This window comes from Pinus tabuliformis, chromosome 8 (assembly GCF_031772625.1).
Source record: "Pinus tabuliformis cultivar Carrire ecotype Pingquan chromosome 8, CPIR1, whole genome shotgun sequence".
In the NCBI taxonomy this organism is placed as follows: Eukaryota; Viridiplantae; Streptophyta; class Pinopsida; order Pinales; family Pinaceae; genus Pinus; species Pinus tabuliformis.
The window spans coordinates 513,092,686-513,117,429 of record NC_142294.1 but is presented as its reverse complement, the minus strand read 5'-3'; positions in this window follow the sequence as shown (position 1 = coordinate 513,117,429).

Sequence of the window (24,744 nt, the reverse complement as noted above, 5' to 3'; positions counted from 1 at the left end):
GGTGTCTCCATGAACCTTGACACTAAGCTCAATGCATACATTATATTAGGCCTAGTTGCTATCAAATACATTAAGCTTCCCACCATACTTTTGTATAATGTCTGATTGACATTGTTGTTGTAATATTATTTTCTTAATTTCAATCACATGACAGCTGGAGTTGGGCGAGCTTTCTGCTCTACATATTAAAACTCTCCAAAATTTTTGATACATAGTTTGCTTGAGAAATACAAATACAATTTTTTGTTTTCTTCACTTCTATGGCCAAAAAATACCTTAACAACCTCAAGTTTGTCATTTCAAACTCACTTTTCATGACCTTTTTGAAAAAAACAATGAGGATATCATCACTTCCTGTAAAAATCAAAATATCTGCATATAAAACAACAATAAGAAGCTTATCGCCTCTCTGTTTGATGTAGAGAGTAGGCTCACCATCACATTTATCAAATATATTGTCCATCAAGTAAGTATCTATTCTGCTATACCATGCACACAGTGCTTGCTTTTGCCCATAAAGAGCTTTCTTCAACCTATACACCTTGTCTTCTAGGCCTTCTACCTCATAACCAGGTGGTTTTCACAACATATACTTCCTCTTTCAACAAGATATTCAAGCACGATGATTTTACGTCCATTTGATAAACTTTCCATTTATGTTGCGTGTAAATTGACAATACTATGCACATTGTCTCCACCCTTACAAGTGGCACAAATTTCTCTGCATAATCTCTTCCATGTTGTTGCTTTTATCCTTTGACAACTAGTCTTTCTTTCTACCTTTCAATCTTTCCTTTAGCATTGCTCTTGGTCTTATAGACCTGTTTCACTCCAATGACTTATTTTCCTTGCGGAATGTCCACTAACTCCCATGTATCTTTTTTTCTATTGCTTCTATTTCTTCATCGATTGTTGCGATCCATTTTTCATATTTGACTGCATCCTCAAAATGGATTGGGTCGTATACATGAAAAAACAATTCAAATAAGGAATTTAGACATGCACTACTATCAACTTCATTTTCGTCATAAATCTCACTTAAATTTATGAATTTTTGTCTTCTTATGCTTGCGGAAGATGGACTTGACATGTCACTTGATGTTGCACTTAAATTAGATGATGTTGTGGGTCTTTGTGGTGTGCTTGGAGTAGTATTTTCTTGACTGCATGACATTGTCCTATTATTTGATGACGGTGTCAGACGTTGAATGCTTTGTTGTGCTTGCATAGGAGTAGGAGCAGTCACCATTGAGGAATTACTTGTTGCATTCAATTCCTCATTATCTTCATTTGGTATACTTTTTTTCACATTGATTATCTTCTCTAAACTTCCATCCCATACTTTCTCTTCTATGAACTGCACATCTTTGTTGATTATGACATTCTTGGTTAATGGATTGTAGAGCTTTTATGCCTTGGATTCATCTCTATATCCAAAAAATATGCATTTCTCCCCCTTGTTGTCAAACTTCTTCCTTAATTCATCTGGGACACTATGCTTTCTTCCACTCAATGCCTCTTTAGGAACCATATTCTTGACAATTTTGGTTGGACACCTATTAATGATATATGTTGTGCAAGCAAAAAATTTAGTGCAATAATCATTTCGAAAATTATTTGCCTTCAACATACTCCTTTCAATTTCCATAATGGTCTTTTTTTTTCTATCGTGACACCATTTTACTAAGGTGTATACCTTGCTGTAAATTGCTTGTGAATTCCATGCTCCCTACAAAAATGTAGGAAGTCATTTGAGATTTATTCGTCACCTCTGTCAATCCTCAAAACATTGATGTAGTGTCCACTTTGCTTCTCAACAAGAGCTTTGTATTGGAGGAAACGATCAAAAACTTCACTTTTCTATTTTAGGAAGTATACCCATGTCTTCCTTATGTAGTCATCTATGAAAGTCAAGAAATAATAGTTGCCACCAATTGATGGTGTTTGCATTGGTCCACATAAATCTGAATGGAAAATCACCAAGGCTCCTTTTTCCCTTATTGACTTTCTTGCTGGAAACGATCCTCTATGTTGGTTGCCCAAGAAGCATCCTTCACATAGGTTGTCCAGTTTTACTATGAGTGGAAATTCATTCACCATGTCTTTCCTATGTAGAAAATTTAAACCTCCAAAATTAAGATGACCAAATTTGAAATGCCATAACGAGTTTTCATCTGTGACCACTGCTTGAAAGTTTATTTGTGTGACAACTGTAACTTTTCTTTCATCCTCTTGTGAATTCATTGACAATTTTTCTTGTGCACCTTCTTCCATCAAATATGGTTTTAGCTTGAGAGGAAACATTCTATTGTTTGTCATCTTAACTTTTTCAATCAGTTGTTTTCTTGGAGACTTATCCAAAATTGTGCACTCTCCATTTTTGAAAAAGACATTGTAGTCCTTTTGCATTAACTTCCCAATGCTTATAAGGTTATGCTTCAAACCAGGGACAAAATAGACATCTGAAATGTGCCTCTTCTCCCCCATCTTTGTTAGAATATTGACTCTTCCTTTTCCCATGACAGGGAATTTGTTGTCTGTCCCTAATGTCACTTCAAATTTCACACTTTCAACTAGATTGGAAAACATTTTGTATGTTTCGTGTGATGTGATTTCTACACCCTAAATCTAGAAACATTACACCCCTTTTTTTTTCTTATGCTACATTGCAAAGTAAAACCCTGCTATCTTGGTTCTGATTTTCCTTTCTGAAATTTGCACTTGGTTTGTTACTTATATCATGTTGCTTATTTCTAAATTCATTTGCATAATGGCCATACTTCTTACAATAATGACATTGAACTTGATATTTATCATACCTTTGACCTTGTGCTTGATTTTTCCTTGGGCCTTGACTTGGATTTTGATTGTTGCCCCTTCCACTTGAGCTTGAAGGGTTGCCTGTTACTCCTTTGTGTGGGTTTCTTCCTCTTAGTCTATCATTTGTTCTTCCTCTGCCTCTACCTTCATTAAATGATACTTATGTCTTGAAGGCATGCTCCAATGAGGAGTTTTTTTCTCCATTAAATCTATTTTAATGACAAATTAGTGATGCATGAAGCTCATCCACTAAAAAATGTGAGAGATCCTTAGCCTCTTCTATGTCCACAACAATGGCATCAAATCTTTATGGCAAACATGTCAAAATTTTGTCAACTATTCTCCTTTCCTCAAGTGTCTTACCATGAGACCTAATTTGAGTAAATAGACCAATTAATTGTGTAAAAAATGAGTCTACATTCTCAGGCACTTTCACACAAATTGTCTCAAAATCTCTTTTTAGAATTTGTAGTTTTGTTGTCTTCACTTTTGTCATGCCTTGATAGGCTGTCTAGAGGATATCCCATCCTTGCATTGACTTTGTTCCTCCTGCAATCCATGTGAAAATGCTTTCATGAACTACTTCAAAAATGTAGAAGAGGGGTTTTGAATCCTTCTTCCCATTGTCAATCAACAAATCCTTTTATGCTTGTGTCAACGCATTGTATGTTGTTGCATCTGCTGGTTCTTGGAACCCATTCTCCAACAAATACCGAATATCTTGAGAAGCAAATAAATCTTTCATTGTTATAGCCCAATGATCATAATTTTTGCCATTAAATGGAGGTATTTGAGGATTAGGCAAGTTTTTTTATTGATGTTGCCATTTTATCTGTTAAATTTTTTTTTCTTCTTGCTAATAAATATGCTCCAAAAAAAAATATGCCTTCAAAACAACCTTTAACTCCCAGTAAAAACACTTGTTGTTGGGCAGCAGATCCCCCGCATAATGGATTTTGGGGCTCAAAGCCCGTAATTTTGGATAAAAGTATGGTAAAGGGTCAGCGAAGTGCGTGGAGCACGAATTGTAATGGTCAAGTCCAAGGGTGGTCTGCCCTAAAATATTAAGGGTTAATCTAGAATGTTTCGACTTGCCCATGGTCTGCAGACCATGGAAATGTATAAATAGAGCAAGGATCTAGGTTTAGAAGGCAGTTTTTGGATGGTATCTCGATAGAGATCTGAAGCGTATGGTTTTGTAAAAGCAAGAGTGCTCTGAGTCTGTACTTTCGAGTCGTGGGTGGTAGTGGTTAGAGTAGGCTCTGCAGCTATGTGCGTAGAGGCCTGGTAGAGTCCGCAGTTGTGTGTGCGGATCCCTGCAACGGTGTGCGCAGGTTGGAACTAGATTGTACTGAATGAAATATTAATAAAGATAAGTGTTCCTGAATTATTGCAGATCTATATGTTTATGCTTATGTTATGGTTTTATGAGTATATTTAGTATTTATGATTGCGCGCACTGGGTTTAACTGTTAAATGCTCAATTAGCAACTTTAAAGAACAGATCAGATCTATAATAACTACAATAATACTAAGAATCTAAGAACCACCCCATCGTGGATCTTTGCGAAGGCCAGACAGCTGCATAGAATAGCGCGAGTGCATAGATCAGGTTGCAACCCCTCCAGACCTCATCAAGACATCCCTAGGGTGTGGAAACCTGGTTCCAGCACCCTCCCATACTACCTCGGACTGAGACTTCAGTCCGCGCTCCGCAGATTGTTACCGAAAGGGCCGGTAGTATGGGATTTGTTTGACTAAAACACTTCCGAACCTGGGTCAGGCCCCAATAAGCCAACACTTGTACTTACACTAAAAAAATTTTGCACCTACAAATGTTCCTTCAAAACAACCTTTAACTCCTAGTAAAAACACTTGCACTTACACTAATAAAATTTTACACCTGCTACGATACCACATGAGAGTTGAGGTAGAGTGATCTCTTTTCAACAGTAATCATGAAGGTTAATTCACTTAATTGACTTCTGCAACTGAGCAGAGCTAAAAACTCAAGCAAATTTACACATAGTACAATGAGGTAAAACAAAGTGGTTGTGCAGTGAAAAGCAGATGTGAAATTTTAAGAAAGGTATTGCAACAAAATATACTTTAGATTATAATTGGAGAAACACAAGAGAATACATTGGCATGATAAATGGATCCTGCAACTCCTTCACTAGGTAAAACTATGAGTTCTTACTGAGACTTACACTTCACTAGGAGTTGTAGAGTAACTCGTTGTAAAACCCTGTAATTTAATTGTAATGTGGATGAACAATCATCTTCCATCTCAAACACTATCTAAGACAAACCGGCTCACTACGTGCATATTGCACCATGTTACAATTAGTTGGAGAGAAAATTAGCCTCTCAAAAATTAATTACTCCAATAATAATACACAGTGAAATTTTTGTCATTCCAATAATGATACACAGTGAAATCTTTGCATACATTAAACTGCATTTGGTTGACTATCATTTTTCTCTACTGTAGAAAGTTTATGAGAAAGCTAGGTCCATAAATCCATAGATTAGGTTAGCTAGGATTCAGGAGTCCTTCGTCTGTATCAGTGAATGAATGAATGAAGTGAAGTGATCAGAGTCTTGATGGAATTGACGATTGAATCAACACAAAAGGAAAACTTGAAGAGAAAAAGAAAGTTAATTGAGATTTGTATGGTGCAAGATTTTGGCATAAAGACAAGGAAAGATTGATGGAATTCTCTATTGTTGGAGACATGAGAGGAGAGGAGAGATGAGTTGGAGTCATTGGCATGTATTAAAGACGATCAGTAGTATGGCTCATGTACCTACTCAATTACCGAGAATTGATGCTATGGGCATGGGCTCCATAAAGTCGAGGTGGCTTAAACGTCACACATCAACATAATTGAGAGAGTAGGAACCATAGCGGACCGTGATTACCATGTGAATGATACTTTAGGTAATATGGGTAGGGTCCACCTTGTGATTGGTGAGAGCGAATAATAAGTTTTTCCGTAATGAGAAAAGAATGGTGTGGGTTATCTGGTATATAAAATTACCACAATCAATGCTTCACTAGCTCACTTATAGGTCTCCAACCATGTAGTTGGGTGAACCATCAATAGTTGTTCTGTAATGCCCTACTTTAGACTAGTGATAAAAAAATATCTAAAAAAATAACAAGGCATGCTCTCTGTGTCAATAGACAATTACACATACACCATAATATGGTATTTGATCATGTGTATTTCATGCAACTTGATCAAAAGCTCCAAAAATTGGATGTCTATTTCAAAGTGAGCATAAATCGTGTTTATAAATTATCTCTCGGTAGTGTATCCTACATAGGAATTCATGTGACCTTGCCATCATTTTCAATTCTATCAATCTAAGTACAACAAACCCACACAAATTCTCCTACTTTATTAATAATGTCTTGTATGGAGAAGTAGTGTGTATTTTCTCGATCAACAACTCAAAATGATGGATATCTATATCAAGGTGAGCATAAATGGTGTTTAGAAATTGGTTCTAGGAAATGTATCCCACATATGACCTCTTGTGACATTGCCACCATTTTCAATGCTCATGATCCAAGTACAACACACCCACTGAAATTCTACTACTTTACTAATAATAGTTTGGATGAAGAAGTAGTGTGTGTTATTAAATCAAGGTGTATTTTCTATAGGGAGCTTTCAATAACATGGATGGGATTTAACTGGATACAATGTTGAAGATTCCTTTCTTCAATATATTTTTCTAAATGATATTTGATAACTTCAAGTGGTTGAGGATGAATTTATTATAGATCTTATTGAATCACGTGTATAAATCCTTGAGATCCATTATGGCTGTACCCAATATTCATTACCATTTTTCTCTGAGAGACATGCAATGCCCCCATTTCCAATAGTGAATATATTTGGTTTAAGAAAATAATACCCCATTTGAAGTTTCATATTCTCACAATTGATTTCAAATTTGATCAAATTCCAATTGACGCTTGGGTGAAAATGTGAAGTTGTGTTACACTTTTGGCCCTTTTTTGACAAAAAAATCATTTTTAGATGTTTTTCAACTTTCAGCAAGCCAAAGTAAATTTTCTATTTATAATTCTCATTTTGTAGTAAGAAGAAAACTTGTCAAAAATTTTATTAGCTTTCTTTTGTTTATTTTTTAGAAATTTTTTATTCACATTTGATATGTCAACTTAGCAATTGTTTGACTGCGTGTTCCTTAAAAATCAAGGGATTCATAAAAAGTCAAGTTTTTTGGCCCCAATGTATTCTTTGTTAACCTTGCATTTGTGAAAAAAAAATGTGTTGCAACAATCTAGACAGACTCTACCTCGGGATGGATATATTTACGAAACCGAGAGATGCACGTCATAATTCCTAGAATTTTTTGAATTGAACCAATATGAAAAATTGCAGATTTCGAAGTGTTTAACATAGCACCATTTTTCTTAACATATTAGTTAAAAACTAAAAATATAAATACTATCCATTAAAGAATATGGCCCAACATAATGCACCATAAATTTTCCATATTTTTCAAGTTGCATTTTGGACGATACAAAATTTTCATTTCACTGAATCATAATGACATTCAAGATTTTTTGCACATATTTTACTAGAAAATTAGTTAAAATTAGCAAATATCTATGAAATTCCATAAAAATTATATCTACTGAAAGTAGATTCAATTATGAAAATTTTGGTATTGGTTGCGAAAGTAATTTCACCAATTTAGTGGAGTTAACCATTCCGAACTTGGAGAAAGGTGAAAAAAGTCGAGCTATTGCAGAGTTCTAGATTTTCGACCGAACAAAATATCTTTTCGGCTGAATTTATTTTTCCATGAATGAACATCAAAATTAACGGAGAAAGTTTTTCGTCGGAAAATCTAAAAACGTTTTGTTGAAAACCCTATCCATATGTTCTGTCGGCAGTGAAATGGAAACAATGTGTCCCTCTGATATAACTCTTCCGACTGAACACCATATATAAACTCAGTCGAAATTTCATTTTCACACTCCCATTCTTCATGTGCAAATTGTGAATACCAAACTTCTTTGAATCTAACTTTTGGACATAATTTTTTGGGGCTGGATTTTTAAAGTATGTTTTTTGCGCTGAATTTTGAAAGTGAATTTTTTTTGGCTAGATTTTAAAAGTGAATTTTTTGGGCTGGATTTTAAAAGTGATTTTTTTGGACTTGATTTTGAAAGATACTTTTTGGGCTTGATTTTAAAAATATACATAGATTGAATTAGAATAGGGAATTAAAGGAATTGCAAGAGAAAATATGATCGAATTAGAGATATTGAGGCTCTCATTATTTAAAAATTGTGTACACATCATTGTAATGATAGTTTTTATTTTTTTTGTGTGACAATGATACAATTGCGGGAAATGCCATTATTAATTAAATGAATGATCTTTGTGTTCTTGATATAGGAAACTAGATTTAATTTATAGGAAGAAAAGATTCCTAATAAATGATGGTGGGAAATTTGGGCTTCCTCATAAGAAGGCTTCAAGGTGATTTCTTTGGGAGGGTAAAGTGTAGACTCTACTAGATCTAGATTTGGGATGGCTTCCTTTAAAATTTTCTGATGCATGTTAGGGTAGGCGATATCTATAAAAAACAATTCTATTCCTTAAATATATGTAATTTGACCCATTATTCATCATTATAATAAGAAAAATTAAGAGATGGATATTCAATTTCTTTTGTAAAGATCAAGCTATCATGAGCCTCAAGGGTTAGGAAGTTGAGGGAGTGTGGGTTAATATAGAAGGGGGAGACGAGTAATGAATTGTGTGGGTTGTTTGGTTTATATAATTAACGCAAACTATGCTTCCATACCTCACTTATATGGTTCTAATAACCTAGCTGGGTGAACCATCAATAATTTTCGCTAATGTCCTCGTTTAGACCAATGATATTTTTATTTTTGAAAAAATAAATAGGCATGCTCTCTGTGTCAAAAGACAATAACTCATAGGAAATGCTATTGTATTTGATTATGTGTATTTGGTGTAACTCCATCAATAACTCTAAAAAATGGATGTCTATTTCAAGGTTAGTATAAATGGTGTTCAAAAATTGGTTGTAGGTAATGTATCCCCCATAAGAGTTCTTGTCACATTGCCACCATTTCCAAAGCTCTCGATTCAAATACACCATACCCACCCAAATTATGGTAGTTTATTAATAATTTCTTGGATGGGGAAGTAGTGTTTCATCTGGTTAACCGATCTTGTTGGGGTCCAACCGTCAAACTTGTTTTTATCTACTTTAGGAAATGTGTGATGTATATAGTTTCGATTATATAGAAAGGCTGACTTGGTGTGATTCCCTCCACTTTTTAATGATTCACCACTAGCTCACTCTACTTTTATTGGTCACTAGTTTACCTCTTGGATAGCACATTGGCTATAATCTTGGAAAGTTTTTCTTGCAGATAGGAAATTAGAAAAAAAAAAAATTCCTTTATAATTAGTCTATCTTAGAAACTTGTGCGTTTTGGTAGATAGTTTAAGGAACATTGGTTTTGATATAAAAGGAATAGTTTTTCTTGTTGGTGATTATATTCTCTATAGTCATGTTTTCAGTGGATGTCATTGGGTCTTTGCGTCCACCAAAAAGGTTTCTAGATAACTATACTATTGTAATTAAATGTCATACAAGGAGTCTTTTGAGATAAATATCACGCAGTTGTAGGCCATATCTTCGAAAATGGTCAACAAAGATACACAAAAATGTAATTAATATCTTATAAAGAATATTTTGATAGATTTCTTAAAAAACGGTACTATTTGGTTAACTAAAGTTTTCTTCTTTCACTCCTTATGGAGTATCATTGTTTTATGAGTTAAATTATGGGTTGAAAATCCCCAAATTCTTATTATTCTAGCAGATTTTTTTTTTTTTGACCTATGGGGATTTGAACCTTGAATCTCATTGTTTACATAATACTTAATATCATGTCGATCACCAATTAAACTACCACCTATTGGCTTATTCTAGGAGAATTATTATGATTGTCATTATTATTATTTCCGTTTTTCATAAAAAAAGGATAAATTTTGCAAGGTACTAAGAGAATTGTTATTATTATTATATTATTATTATACTTAAGGTATGCAACAATAGTATCTAACTAAGGAGGATAGACTATGTTTAAAGACAACCTAATTTGTTTTATTTCATAAATGAAAAATCATTGTGTTTAGAGAAACATTATTTTTAATTAATCAATCTTAGTAACTTGTTCCTTTAGGTAGTCAATTTTAGAAACATTGGCTTCGATATAAAAGGCATAAATTTCCATGTGAGTGATTCTATTATCTAAAGCCATGTGTTTGTAATTTTTTTGGTGGATGTCATTGGGACCTTGGGTCCACCAAAATGGTTACTAAATAACTATACTGATGCAATCAAATGTCCTCCAAGAAGCCTTTTGAGATAAGTATCCGACAATTATAGGGTCATGTCCACCAAAATATTCAACACATATCTCCACCAACGTAAGTGATGTCACATGAAAAATATTTGATATAAGTCTTAGAATTTATGGTACTATTGGTTTGATAAAAAATGCCTTCTTTCAGAACCTATAGAGTATTACTCTTGCATGAGTGTTATTATGGGGCAAAAATTCCCAAATTACTATTATTCTAGGGGTATTATTATTAACTTGTTTTTGTTTTCTAAGATGTGTGAGTCATGAGATGATTTCACACTCAACCTTTGCCTTGAGAAAAGTTGACCCTAGGGTATCTAAGTTATCAAAATCACTCACAGGGTCTTCACTGGGTGAGAAATACCATACCTCGTGGGTTCATACTGGGAATATATATTGAGGAAAAGATGACATAATATATTGGGGGTAAAGGGTTTTTATATTGACATGTATAAAAAATGGAGCTCAAAGTTAATGAAAAAATATAAAGGGGCATAAAAAATGTTAATGAAAAAATGGATATCTACAATATCTAGTTAAATTAGGGATTTTTTAAACTGGGAAGGTGTATTGGGTTAGTATTGTATGGGGCTAAATAATTTGATTTTTAAAGGTATTTTCCAATATGTAGTGAAATGAACGTTATTGTTTAATATGCCATGAACAGATGTGATATGTCAGAGGTTCATTGAGTGAATGCCATGTTAGGGGATCACATCTAGCTTGGGCCACACCATCCCTTAACGTGGTTGGATTTTTCCCACGAAGTTTTAAAATCATGACCTTCACATCACAAAGTCCCTTAATAGTACACCCCATCACTGTCTATTCTATACTCCATCGGCTAGGAGAATTGTTGTTTTTGTTGTTGTTATTATTATTGTTATTATTATCCATTAAAAAAGATAATGTTTGCAAGAACCTAAGAGAAAAGGCCCAAAAAATTATTATTATTATATTATATCTCTTTAATATACTTAATGTTTGCAACAATAATATTTGATCAAATATTTAATGATGCTAACCAAGGAGAGTAGGCTATGTTTAAAGAAAACTTATTGTGTTTTGCTTCTTAAATAACATTATTATGTTTAAATATGATGTGACACATGTATATCATTTAAAATAAATAAATATAAAATTTGGACATATGTTGGCAGAAGAAAAAGTTTTGTTACCATTTATCATATACTTAATAAAAAATAAATAGAAAAATATGAGAAATATTTGAAGAAATATAAACTATAGAAATTTTAAAATTGGAGAAAGGGTTATATAAAATTTCAACTCTTGCACTCGTAATTAAGAGAGAGAGAAATGTTCACCGTCCTCTTCAAGGAGTAACCTCCAATTGAGAAAAGGTCCAATATAATAACACGACTTGGCAAACAATTGTATACCCTTCTACTAATATAAATAGTTTGTCACTAGTAAAACCCTAAGTATTTGTCTTACAATAATAATGAATATTAACCATCTAGTTGGACTTATTTAATTAGCATGACCCTTTACATTGAATAACCATATAAGAATTACAAAATGAGCCCTCTTCTAACAAGATGCGCTCATACATTAATTCAGTAATTCAACGCGCATGTAGAATGGCCTCATGCATTAATTCATTAATGCCTAAGTACCTCGAAGTAAGGAGGTTAGTGTAGTACCCTTACTGGCATGCAGACAAGGTTAATGATTATATCATCATTATGAGACTCCATTTTGTTAAAATGATGACACAATAACTAGTGAACCTTTGAGGGATATTTAACTACACAGTCGCATAACATCACTCTCTTTCATAGTTCATCATGCGCATACAAGTTGGTGAAGTTAAGGATTCAAACAATGAGATCAAGAAACATCCATGCCGCTTGACTTAATGATTTTGTTACATAGTCAATTATGCAAATTGAGAGCTTGGGTGATAGAAGGACGTAATCCATAATTCCCCCTCCTTGTACATGGTATAAAACATAATATCCCAAGCTAATTATAGTTGAAGATTTTTCTTAGCATAAAATTAGTTATTTTCAATTCTTGGTTCTAAGAACACTCACGATCCATGATACGATTTTCCTTGTCAACGTTCCATAAAAACATCCATATGCTCACCATCCTTTCTATGTAATGCATGGTAGAGCTTTGGACGCTAAAGCTCTTCTTTGACAGACCCTTTTGGAACTCATATTTTACCCACCCATCTAGGATTGTCTTCATAGTTTTATTTTCTATTTTTTCCCATTTTTTTTGTAGGGGGTGGATGCAGTTTGGGTGGGATGTTGGTGGAATGGCCCTATGTCTAACCTCCACATGAGGAAACAATCTAAGATTAGGAAACAATTCCTTATCCATCATTGTGTTAATTGGCTTAGGAATCATCAACCTAGAGGTGTATGTGCTCTTAGCTGGGTACTTGTAAGCCAAATTGACTTTGTTACAATTGTTGACCACTTAAATACATTCTTTTTTTGTAACAAAGCACAAATCATTTTGAGTCAAACAAGCTAGACTGAGAAATAAAGTATAGAAATAATTGACCCTAACTTTTAGGGGGTATCCTTAATCCTAATAATAACTTTGTGAGGAATGTAAGTTTTAAAAAAATATATTATTATTTTATAAATTAAAATTATAGTGACATTGATAAACACTTATATACATTTTAGAGTATATTGATACAAATACTTACTTGGTTTTAATGATGAGAATTTAAAAATCATAAAATATTTATTCAAATGGATTATAAGACATTTTAAATAATAATAATATTGTTCTAACTACTTTATAGTAAATATTACCTTAACAACTATATTAACTAGATTGTTAATTTAGTATTGTCAATATTGTAATATAATTGTTAAAGACATAGGAAAAATCATTTTGAATCAAAGAAGTTAGAATGAAAAATAAATCACTAGCATTTAGGGGTATCTCTAATTCTAACAATAACTTCAATAAGGAAAACAAGTTTTCAAAAAATAGATTATAAATTATAATTATAAGAACATTGATACAACTTATTTGCATCTTAAATTTAATTGATACAAACTCATATATACTTCTAGAAATAATAACATATTTGTCAAATAAATTAATTACAGAGTTCAGTTGAAATACACCAAAGAAAATTCTAATATTGTTTTAAAGTATATTCTTGTTCTGTAGAGTGTTGAATTTATCTCTTATCTCTTAGATTATGAGATATTCTCGATTCTGAAATAAAAATAAAGATGCTCATTATAGAAGTCTCTTGACCCAAAAATTATTCTAGCTACTTTATAACCAAATCAATTTTAATTTAGCTACTTTATAACTAAGTCAAATTTAATTTAACAATTACATTAACTAGATACTTAATTTTAATATATTATTTTTTATAATTGGTTAGAATTGTAATATAATTATTAATAACATGGTTAAAATCATTTTGAATCAAAAATGTTAAAGTAACAAATAAAATATAAGAATGATGGTCTCGAGCCTTTAGGGTGTCCTTAATCCTAATAACAATTTCAATACAAAAGGTAAGTTTTTAGAGAATAGAGCTAGTGAAGTTAGCTTGAATGATGGATGTATGCATGGGAAGACATTTCCTAACCAATATTGAGGTCTTAATCAAAATTTGGTTACTTGTCTAGAATCACTTGTGTGTCGTTGAGTAAGATTCAAAAATAAAATAGTAGTCTCACCTACTCAATTCCAAATTTAATTAGTATTGATTAAAAAAATTATATATATATATATATAAATTTCAAATTAATTGAAAAATAAAATATATGTAAGTTTTTTTTTTTGAAAAATTTTCTATGTGAATTTTTAAAATTAAAATAAATACTTTTTCAATTTTAATTTTATAATAAAATAAATTTGATTTTAACACATATTTAAATATTATTATTAAAAAAGATTGTTTTAGCTGATAAGAAACAAGCACATTCTGTAATATATGTCAAGCTCTATTACATTGCCTGAACCTACAAGTAATTTAATTTAATTTAGCTCTATCTCAGAATTCATTATGGCCAGTCGAAATAACAAAAGCGAATCCCGTTTATGTCTAGCTACAGGCCTGGCCACAATGTCCCGGCACAGTCGAAGAATTCTTCCGCTCCATCATTACAACATATAAAGAACAATATTTAGGAAAGTGTAACAAGCAGTCTGTGAACTATTACAAATCGTGGGCGGCGGGGAATTCTTCCGCTCCATCATTACGACATATAAAGAACAATATACTGAATCTTCGTCCACAATGGGTTCCTACGCAGTCCACTAAAAAATCGAGTGGCCCAATGAGAAGAAAACATTTTTTTTAATTCAAAAAATTATGAATTGTTTATTTTAATTCAAAAAATTCTCATGAAGTTTTTTATGGAAAAATGAAGATTTACTTACATTTTATATATGAAACTACATTCTTTATTTCAAACCTAGTTGATTCTCAGTAACAGGGTAAAACCTTCAAATAAACACTTCACTTCTTTCAACTCAACGAGAAGTCAATTTTCTTGTATGCAAAGCAACATTTAAACATACATTTAACCAAATGGTCTCATACGTAAGCCATGACGCAAAGTATAAACATACCTTTAATCCAATGGTCTCATATGCAAGCCACGACGCAACATTCAACTATAAATGTGTTACAGTATTACGATTTTCTTCATCTCGATTGTTTAATCAATATTAGGATTCTCTCAGTCGTATTTCAACTCTACGTTATAATTCATTTTTTTAATAGTTAGAAACATATATATAAATATATATTATTATAAATTTAATTTATAAAATAATATTCTGGTTTTAGTTATCACTTAGTAGATATGGAATCGAGTTAGTAAGAATATTATTATAATTTGAGCCTAACACAATCACCCACAAATTATGTTAGACAAGTAAACTAAATTTATAATAGTATGGTCCCTACAAAGTGTTGCAAAATATTAGTACCATGGTATATAAATTGGAGTTGCTTACATCCTCTTGAGTACACCCAATGTTCCATGTTTTATGTGTAAATAAGGTTAACGATGACAAACTCCGAGTGAAAAAAATATTACCAGAGCTTGATGAGGAAGGAAAAATAACATTCGAGCCTGAAGCAGTCACAAAAACAAGAATGTGATAGCTACAAAATCAATCAATTTCAATGTATCTCATCAAGTGGAAGAATTTACTCGTTAAAGATTCCACATGGGATGATGAGGATTTTATACAAAAACATCCAAAACTACTCAAGTGTTGAGGACAACACTTTTTTGAAGGAAAGGGGCATGTTAGGTCTCTATAATACTAGTGTAGCCCCTATATTTTTATTGTTGTGCCCATGTATCCCCCATCTCATTATTGTTGTGACCCATAGAAGCCCATTATTGTTATTGTTGTTCCCTTGCATTATTATTGTTATGTAGGCCCCGATTATATTGTGACCCTTTAGACTCCTATATATACTAACGATGTCTTAATATTTGAATTAGCCAAGAATTGTTACATAACACTCTTCGATACCTACAACACATTGACTTCATTTTTCACAATTTTAAAACCCACTTTATGAGTGAACGTGATAAGATATTGGTACAAAACATGAAGCCCCCATGGATTCTTTCTATGTAGATACACAATTACTTGTAGGACACAATACATTCTTTAAGTGTGCTTATTTGGTTCAAATTGATCAATAGATCCAAAAAATGAGATTTTATTTCAAGGAAAGCATAAATGGTTTTCACAAACTATTTCTCGACAATGTACCTCCCCAGAGGACTTCTTCTCACATTACCACCATTACTAATGTTTAGGATCCAAGTATAAAAAACACATCCAAAATTTATTTAGGTCATCAACAATAACTTGGATGGAAAGGTATTGTTTCATCATATTAGCCTATCTTGGTGAGGTGGAAACATCAATTTTTTTTAGATATACTTCAAGAAATTTTTTGCATACATAGTTTTTATTATCAAGAAAGGGTGACTTGAAGTGAATCCCTGCTCTTTTCAATGGTTCACCACTATATAGCTCCACTTATAGTGATTGATATTTTCCTGTCTAGATAAGATATTGAGAAGAATCTTAGAGAGTTATTCGTGCATGTATGGAAGAAGAGAAACAATAATTTCTAGTAAGTTAATAATAGCAAACTATGTGTTAATGTAGTTTTTGGGAACCATGGGTTTTGATCTTAAATACTTACTTTTCCGCATGGGATAATATATTCACTAGATTCATGTTTCTAACATGTTTATGGTGTATGTCATGGATCCCTTAAGTCCTTCAATAGGGTTCTTAGAGAAATATTCAAGTTTAATCAATGTTTTATAAGGAATATTCAAGGATGAATCTATTAGAGTGGTAAAAGGGTTAGGTTCATATAAAGGTATAACAATGAGATATACCAATGTAATTAACATCACATAAAGAGTCTCTTCATATAAGCATGACACAATGGTAGTATCATGCTGACCAATTTTATTTTCCCATTCGATATGTGATATTACTTTTGTTTAAATATTACTATGGGGTTAAAATTCACAAATTCATAATATTGAAGGAATTTGTTTTTCTCCATTATCTATTACAAAGGCCAAGTTTTTCAAGGTCATAAGAAAAAAGGAGATTCAACTAAGATACCTCTCTAATATAATTAATTATTTTTAATAATAGGACTTAATGGAATATTTCAAGATCCTAATAAGGGACAATAACTTGTGTAAGCAAAATCGATCTCATTGAGTTCTATCCCATTGTACTACAATAAAATATGTCTATTTTTTTTTATTTAAGGATACTTTGAAATACACCTAGGGGGATTCATATAAAACTAACTTATGTATAAGACCAAATCGATATAAACCTTTTCTCTAATTTGTTCCTATTGATCAATTATGAATAGAGTTGTACAAAGGTTTCCAACCATGTGACTCCAATTGTATGGCCTATATGTTTTCCTCCTAGCTACAATTTCACATAGTAAATGATAGTTCATTGTGTTTAAATATGTTGGGGCGGATTTGTATCCATAAAAATAAAGGCTCTAAAATTTTAACATGTGTCATAAAAAGTTTGATACCATTTATATTGTACTTAATTAAAAACAGTTTAATTTATGAGAAATATTTGAAGAAATATACCATACAAAATTTTAGAATATGAGAAAGGATTATATAGGACCTATAAAGTATTATCCCTTGTTTTGATAATTATGAAAGAGAGAAATGTTCAATATTATATTTGAGGGGCAACCTCCAATTAAGAAAATCCCTACTATAATATCAAAACTTGGAAAAACATTGCATAGCCTTCTCCTAGTATAAAGAGTTTTCAATTAGCGAAACCCAAGCCACTTGAATTTTCATAATAATAAGTGCTAACCACCTAGTGGACCTCCATTAAATAAAAATCCCTTTTACATTGAAAAACCACTTACTAACTACCTATTGGGACTTATTCAAACAAGATGGCCTCCTACACTAATTCACGACCCAAACAAAATGACTTCAAACAATAAATCAAAAATTCCTAAGTACCCTGAAGTAGGGAGGTTAGGGTGGTTCCCTAATAGGAAAATAGGCAAGGTTGATGCTAATCTTATTATCATGAGGCTCAATAATATTAAACTCACCACACAATAACTATTTATCTACTAAGGGATATTTAGCTAGCTAGTATCATAACATCTCTCTATTTCCTGCCTCATTATGGGCATTCAAGTTGGCAAGGTTTAGGACTTAGTCATTAAAATTATGAATTCCCCATGCCGTTCTACTTAATGAATCTATTAGATGGTCAATTATGCACACTGAAAGCTTGATTGAGAGATGGATGTATGCCCCCATTTTCACCTCCTCATGTATGGTATGGAGCACAATGTCCCAAGCCAAATGTAATTCAAGGTTTTTCTTAACATAAAACTAATCACTTTCACTTCTTGCAGACACAAAGTGTCTGATTTTGAAATCAATAAGAGAATTCCAGAAACTGCAGTGTTCTTGATGATGTTGAAATAACTTTATTTACCAACATTTCAAAAAAACATACATCTTCTCAAAATCCTTGATACGTAGTGTATGGTAGGTTCTTGTATTCACAAATATCTTATTTTCCACATTCTTTATGAACTTAAATGTTACCCACCCATCTATGATATTTTTCTTAGGTCCTATATTCTCTTCTTGAAGGGGTCAGAATGGGACCATGGAAAATTTTAGGGACTAATGTTCTCCGAGTGGGCTAATTTTCCATGATTTTTCCACAAAAAATATTCGCTAATTTCCAATTTTATAAAAGATGATTTGCCCAACTTTTAGAATATAAAATTATTTTACCGTAAAAATCACCAACATTATATAGAGACTATATATAAAATCATTATAAATTTGAATAATTTTACCAATATATCAATAAACATTTTATAGTTTGCATATTTAGGATTAGTGAGATTCGCCAATGTTTTTAAACTTCAAGAAAATTTTCATCCTTAAAATTTTCCTTGAATGGGACCTATATCAGACCTCTACACAAGGAAACAATTTAAGAACAACAAGCAATTTTTTATCCATGGTTGTAGCAGTTCGCTCAAACATTATTGAACTAGAGCTAAATGTGCTCTTAATTGGGGATTTGGAAGCCACATTGATTTTCTATAATTTTTCACCACTTGAATCCAATGACTACCTTTAGCAGAGGCCAAATTCTTTTGGGCCAAACAAGCTAGGATAACAAATGATGAGATATAGGAATAATAAACCTTAGACTTTACTAGGCCACCATTCATCATATTAGAACTTCAACAAGGAAAGCAAGTTTTTAGAAGGTAGATTACAATTTTATGAATTAAACATTTTGTGACATTGATAAAAAAAACTAGTTATATATGTCTTGAAACAAGTTGAACTAAATACATACATGTTTGTGAGAGAGAATTAAAAAATATTGAAGACTTGTGTCAAATGAATTATAAAAAAAAAAAATTATTTAAAGAAAATCTTAATATTATATGTGAAAGACCAATTACTCTAATAAATAAGACAATTTAATTGAGCAAACTCATCAAGGTAACATATCCCATTTTAAATAAAATCACTATCGATTAAAAAAAAATAAAAAACTTAATGAAATTCTCCATGATCATGTAAATCCACTTGTATTTCTCGCTAACCTCATTAACTATGTATGATCCAATTGTATTTCTCCCCAACCTCATTAACTCATACCATAATGAGATACTCTAGTGAGATTCTAGTTACAAGGTATCTAGAGAACTTTGACAACTCAACCTATCACATATAATAATCCATTCACTAAAATAAATTCCACCAAAAATCTCATCAATATGAATCTTAACATCTACCTTATGAATCTCAATCTCGCATGGTAGACTTTCGATACAAACATGTAAGAGATATTTAATCACGTCATTTTAACGATTTCCATTGGCTTCAATCGACATTTCTTATGTAATTTGCGAAATAAAACCAAGTAATAGGGTGAACATTATTCCCGACCACCGCCTTAAACACATTATCAAACACCATGCTTGCCCAGTCAACCACTGCACGTTGTGATTTTGTTTGCAGGCGAAAGGACTCAAGTCAGAGCAGAACTACAACGGTGAGCATTCCGCAACACAGCAGAGAGTTTGAGGCATTTAATAAATTTCGGTAAATAGATATGGGAAAACATTTAATCCGCAACTGTTACCCACACTCCACAACACTTGCAAGTTCAGAAAACCATTTATTATGTAAAATCGCCCATGATGTGTATTAAATATTTTCTCTGTCATGTATTAATGTCAAAATTTATATGTTGAGATAAATATGAATGTAAAAGTCATTTGCATTGTTGGGAAAGTGAGAGAGCCAAAGAGAGGGTGAAATTCTATGAAACAGTAAGGAGAAAATCACGGAGGAAATATTGGTGGGGGCGTGAAAATTAGTTTTACAGACATTTACTCTGCAACCCTAGTGAGGCATAAATCACAGTAAGCCTCTTGTGTTTTCACTTGGAGTTATAGCCTCCATTTATCACACGAATGTATTTTCCTATGTTTTGAAATATAATACAAAATATGTTATGTTGTGATGTGGTCTTAAACCTTCATGAGTAAACTTACCACAACCTTTTTTGTTTCTACACTGTTTTGCCGTGCGTTTTTCCTGTGTATTATTTAAGCCTCTGTGTAGTTGCAATACCCTTGCCACAACATAAGACTTACCTTGCCGCAACTAAATTCTGACCCCGAATCCTCTCCTATACCCCGTAAATTTTTTCTAATATGGTATCAGAGTGGGTTAAACTTTGTTAGTGTAAAAACAAATGCTTTTACTAGAAATCAAATTTCTTTTGAGGGAAAATTGTTTTTGAGCATATTTACCCATAGGTAGAATTATTTTTTTTTCACTCAGAAATGGAAACATCAAGCACAAGCTTGACTAATCCTTAGATACGTCAGTTTAATAGAAAAAATTATGATTATTGAGTTATTACAACGAAGGCCTTATTTTCTTCTCAAGACATTCAGGATTTGGTGGGGAATGGTTTTCAAGAACCACCAGATGCAGCGGCATACAATGCCTTGTCTCAAGTAGAAATGTAGTTGTTGAGGGACAACAGGAGGAAGGATGCAAAAACCCTCTTCTACATTTTTCCAGCAGTTCATGAAAGTGTTTTCCCAAGGATTGCAACAATAATGAAGTCCAAGAAAGCATGGGACAACCTCCAGACAACCTACTAAGGCAGGGAAAAAGCCAAGATAACAAAGCTACAAATGTTGAGAAGAGACTTTGAAACACTTTGTATGAAAGAGTCTGAGAATGTGGACTCACTTTTTACACATGTAATTGGGTTGGTTACTCAAATCAAGTCTCATGGTGAGACACATGAAGAAAGGATAATAATTTAGAAAGTTTTGAGAATTTTTCCAGCAAGGTTTGATGCCATTTTTGTGGCCATATAAGAGACAAAGGATCTCTCATAATTCTCAATGGATGAGCTTCATGCATCACTGATTTCTCATGAACATAGACTGAATAGAGAAACAAGATTCTCATTGGAGCATGCCTTTAAGACACAAGTTTCATTTGGTCAAGGTAGAGGCGGAGGAAGATCATATGCTAGAAGAGGAGGAAGAAGCAACCCTTCAACCTCAAGTGGAAGGGGAAGCAATCAAATCCCAAGTCAAGGCCCAAGACAAAATCAAGCACAAGGTCAGAGGTATGTTACATATCAAGTACAATGTCATAACTGTAAGAAGTATGGTCATTATGAAATTGAATGTGGAAAGTAGCAATATGACATTAGTAACAAACCAAGTATAAATTTCACAAATGAAAATAAGAACCATGATAGCATATTTTTAGCTTGTAATGTAGCATAAGAAAAAAAAAGTGATATATGGTATCTAGAGTCAGGGTGTAGCAACGACATGTCAGGGAACATAGAAATGTTTTCTAATCTAGATGAAAGTGTGAAATATGAAGTGACATTAGGGACTGATAGGAAAGTCTCTGTCATGGGAAAATGAAGATTTAATATCCTAATAAAGAAGGGGGAGAAGAAATACATCTCAGATGATTACTTTATGCCTAGGTTGAAGAATAACCTCATAAGCATTGGACAACTCATGCAAAACAGCTACAATGTCTTTTTCAAAAAAGATGACTGCATAATTTTGGATAGGCCTCCAAGCAGACAACTGATTGCAAAGGTTCAGATGACAAACAATAGAATGTTTCCCCTAAAGATAAGATCATATTTGAAAGAAGAAGGTTTAGAAGCACAACTATCAATGAACTCACAAGAGGATGGAAGAAAAGATGCAGTTGTCACACAGGTAAACTATCAAGGAGAGGTCAAAGATGAAAACTGGTTATGGCATTTGAGATTTGGACGTCTCAACTTTGGAGGTTTGAATTTTCCGCATAGGAAAGGCATGTTGAAGGGATTACCACTCATAGAAAAATCAGATAGCCTATGTAAAGGATGTATCTTGGGAAAGCAACATAGAGAGACATTTCTAGTAGGAAAATCAGTAAGGGCAAAGGAACCTTTGGATATTCTCCATTCAAATTTATGTGGACCAATGGAGACACCATCAATTGGTGGTACCCATTATTTATTGACCTTCATAGATGAATACACAAGAAAGACACAGGTCTATCTCCTAAAACATTAAAGTGAAGTGTTTGAGTGTTTTCGCTAATACAAAGCTCTTGTTGAGAAGCAAAGTGGACACTACATCAAAGTCCTTAGGATTGATAGAGGTGGCGAATGCATCTCAAATGATTTCCTTCGTTTTGTAGGGAACATGGAATTCGCAAGCAATTTACAACAATGTATACACCTCAGCAAAATGGTGTGGTGGAAAGGAAGAATAGGACCATTATGGAAATGGAAAGGAGTATGTTGAAGGCAAAGAATTTTCAAATGATTATTGGGATGAAGTCGTCACTTGTGCAACATATATCTTGAATAGATGTCCAACCAAAAGCGACTAGAACGTGGTTCTTAAAGAGGCATGGAGTGCAAGAAAGCATAGTGTCACTCACATGAGAGTCTTTGGATGTGAGGCGTATGCACATGTCCCGGATGAGTTGGGGAAGAAGTTGGACAACAAGGGAGAGTAATATATATTTGTTAGATACAATGATGATTCCAAGGCATACAAAATCTACAATCCATTAACCAAGAAGGTCATAATCAGCAGAGATGTGCAGTTCATAGAAGAGGAAGCATGGGATGGAATTTTAGAGAAGAGAGTCAATGTCAAAGCATGTATACCACGTGAGGACAGAGAGGAACTGACAGCAGAAAGAAATTCCTCAACAGTGACTCCTTCTACTCCTATTCAACCGCAACAAAGCAGGCAACAAGGAACACCATCAAAAAATAATAGGATAGTGTCATGCAGTCAAGCAAGTGCTTCTCGAACCACACCACAAAGCGCAACACCAAGTGACATGTCAAGCCCGTCTTCAGCAAGCACAAGAAGGCCAAAATTCAAAAATTTAAATGAAATTTGTGAGCAAGATGAAGTCGATAGTAGCACTGGTCAAAATTCCTTATTTGCATTATTTTGTCATGTAGATGACCGAATTTATTTTGAAGATGCAGTCAAAGAAAAAAAATGGGTTTCGCAATGGAAGAAGAAATAGAAGCAATAGAAAAGAATGACACATGGGAGTTAGTGAACCTTAGTGGGTCTATAAGACTGAGAGAAATGTTGAGGGAAATATTGAATGACACAAAGCAAGGCTAGTTGTCCAAAGATACAAGCACCAACATGGAGGAGATTATTCGGAGATGTTTGTGCTAGTCGCGAGGATGGATACTGTACATACAGTTGTGGTGTTTTCCTTGCAACATAAATGGAAAGTGTATCAAATGGATGTAAAATTTGCATTCTTGAATGGAGTGCTGAAAGAGGAAGTGTATGTTGCGCAACCACCTGGTGATTAGGTAGAAGGCAAAGACGACAAAGCATATCGGTTGAGGAAAGCTCTTTATGGGCTCAAGCAAGCACCACATGCATGGTACATAAAGATATATGCTTACTTGTTGGACAATGGTTTTGACAAATGTGATGGTGAGCCTACTCTCTATATCAAAGAGAGTGATGGTAAGATTATTATTGTCATCATATATGTAGAAGATTTGATTTTTACAGGCAGTGATGATTTCCTCATTTCTCATTTTAAAGGAGTCATGAAGAGTGAATTTGAAATTACTAACTCAGGGTTGTTAATATATTTTTTGGGCATAGAAGTGAAGCAAACAGAAAATGGAATTTTCATTTCTCAAGAAAAATATGTAACAAACATTTTGGAGAGGTTTAAGATACAGAACAACAAGACCGCAGCAACTCCAACTGTCATGGGGTTGAAGTTTAGCAAAGAAGATTGCAACAACAATGTCAATTCGACATTATACAAAAGTATGATAGGCATCTTGATGTATTTGACCGTCACTAGGCTGGATATAATGTATTAAGTGAGTTTGGTGTCGAGGTTCATGGAGACACCAAAGGAAACACATTGGCAAGCAGCGAAAATGATTCTAAGGTATGTTAATGGGACAAAATAGTATGGCGTTTTGTAGAAACTAAATATGTCATGGCAATAGCAACAACGTGTCAAGTAGTTTGGATGAGAAGGATGTTGAGGGATGTTCGTCACGACCAAGGGGGAATGGCAACTAATTTTTGCGTCAACACCTCAACAATTGCATTATCAAATAATTATGTTTTTCACAAGAGGACCAAGCATATTCATGTTATATATCATTTTATCAGAGAGTTGATTAACAATGATGAAATTGTGTTGCAACACTACAGGTCACAGGAACAATTTGGTGATATTTTCACAAACCCATTAGCACGTGAAAGTTTTGCTTATCTCATAGACTCTTTGGAAATTGTCAATGATGACAATTGTTATTAAGGGGGAGTGTTGGAAATATTAATC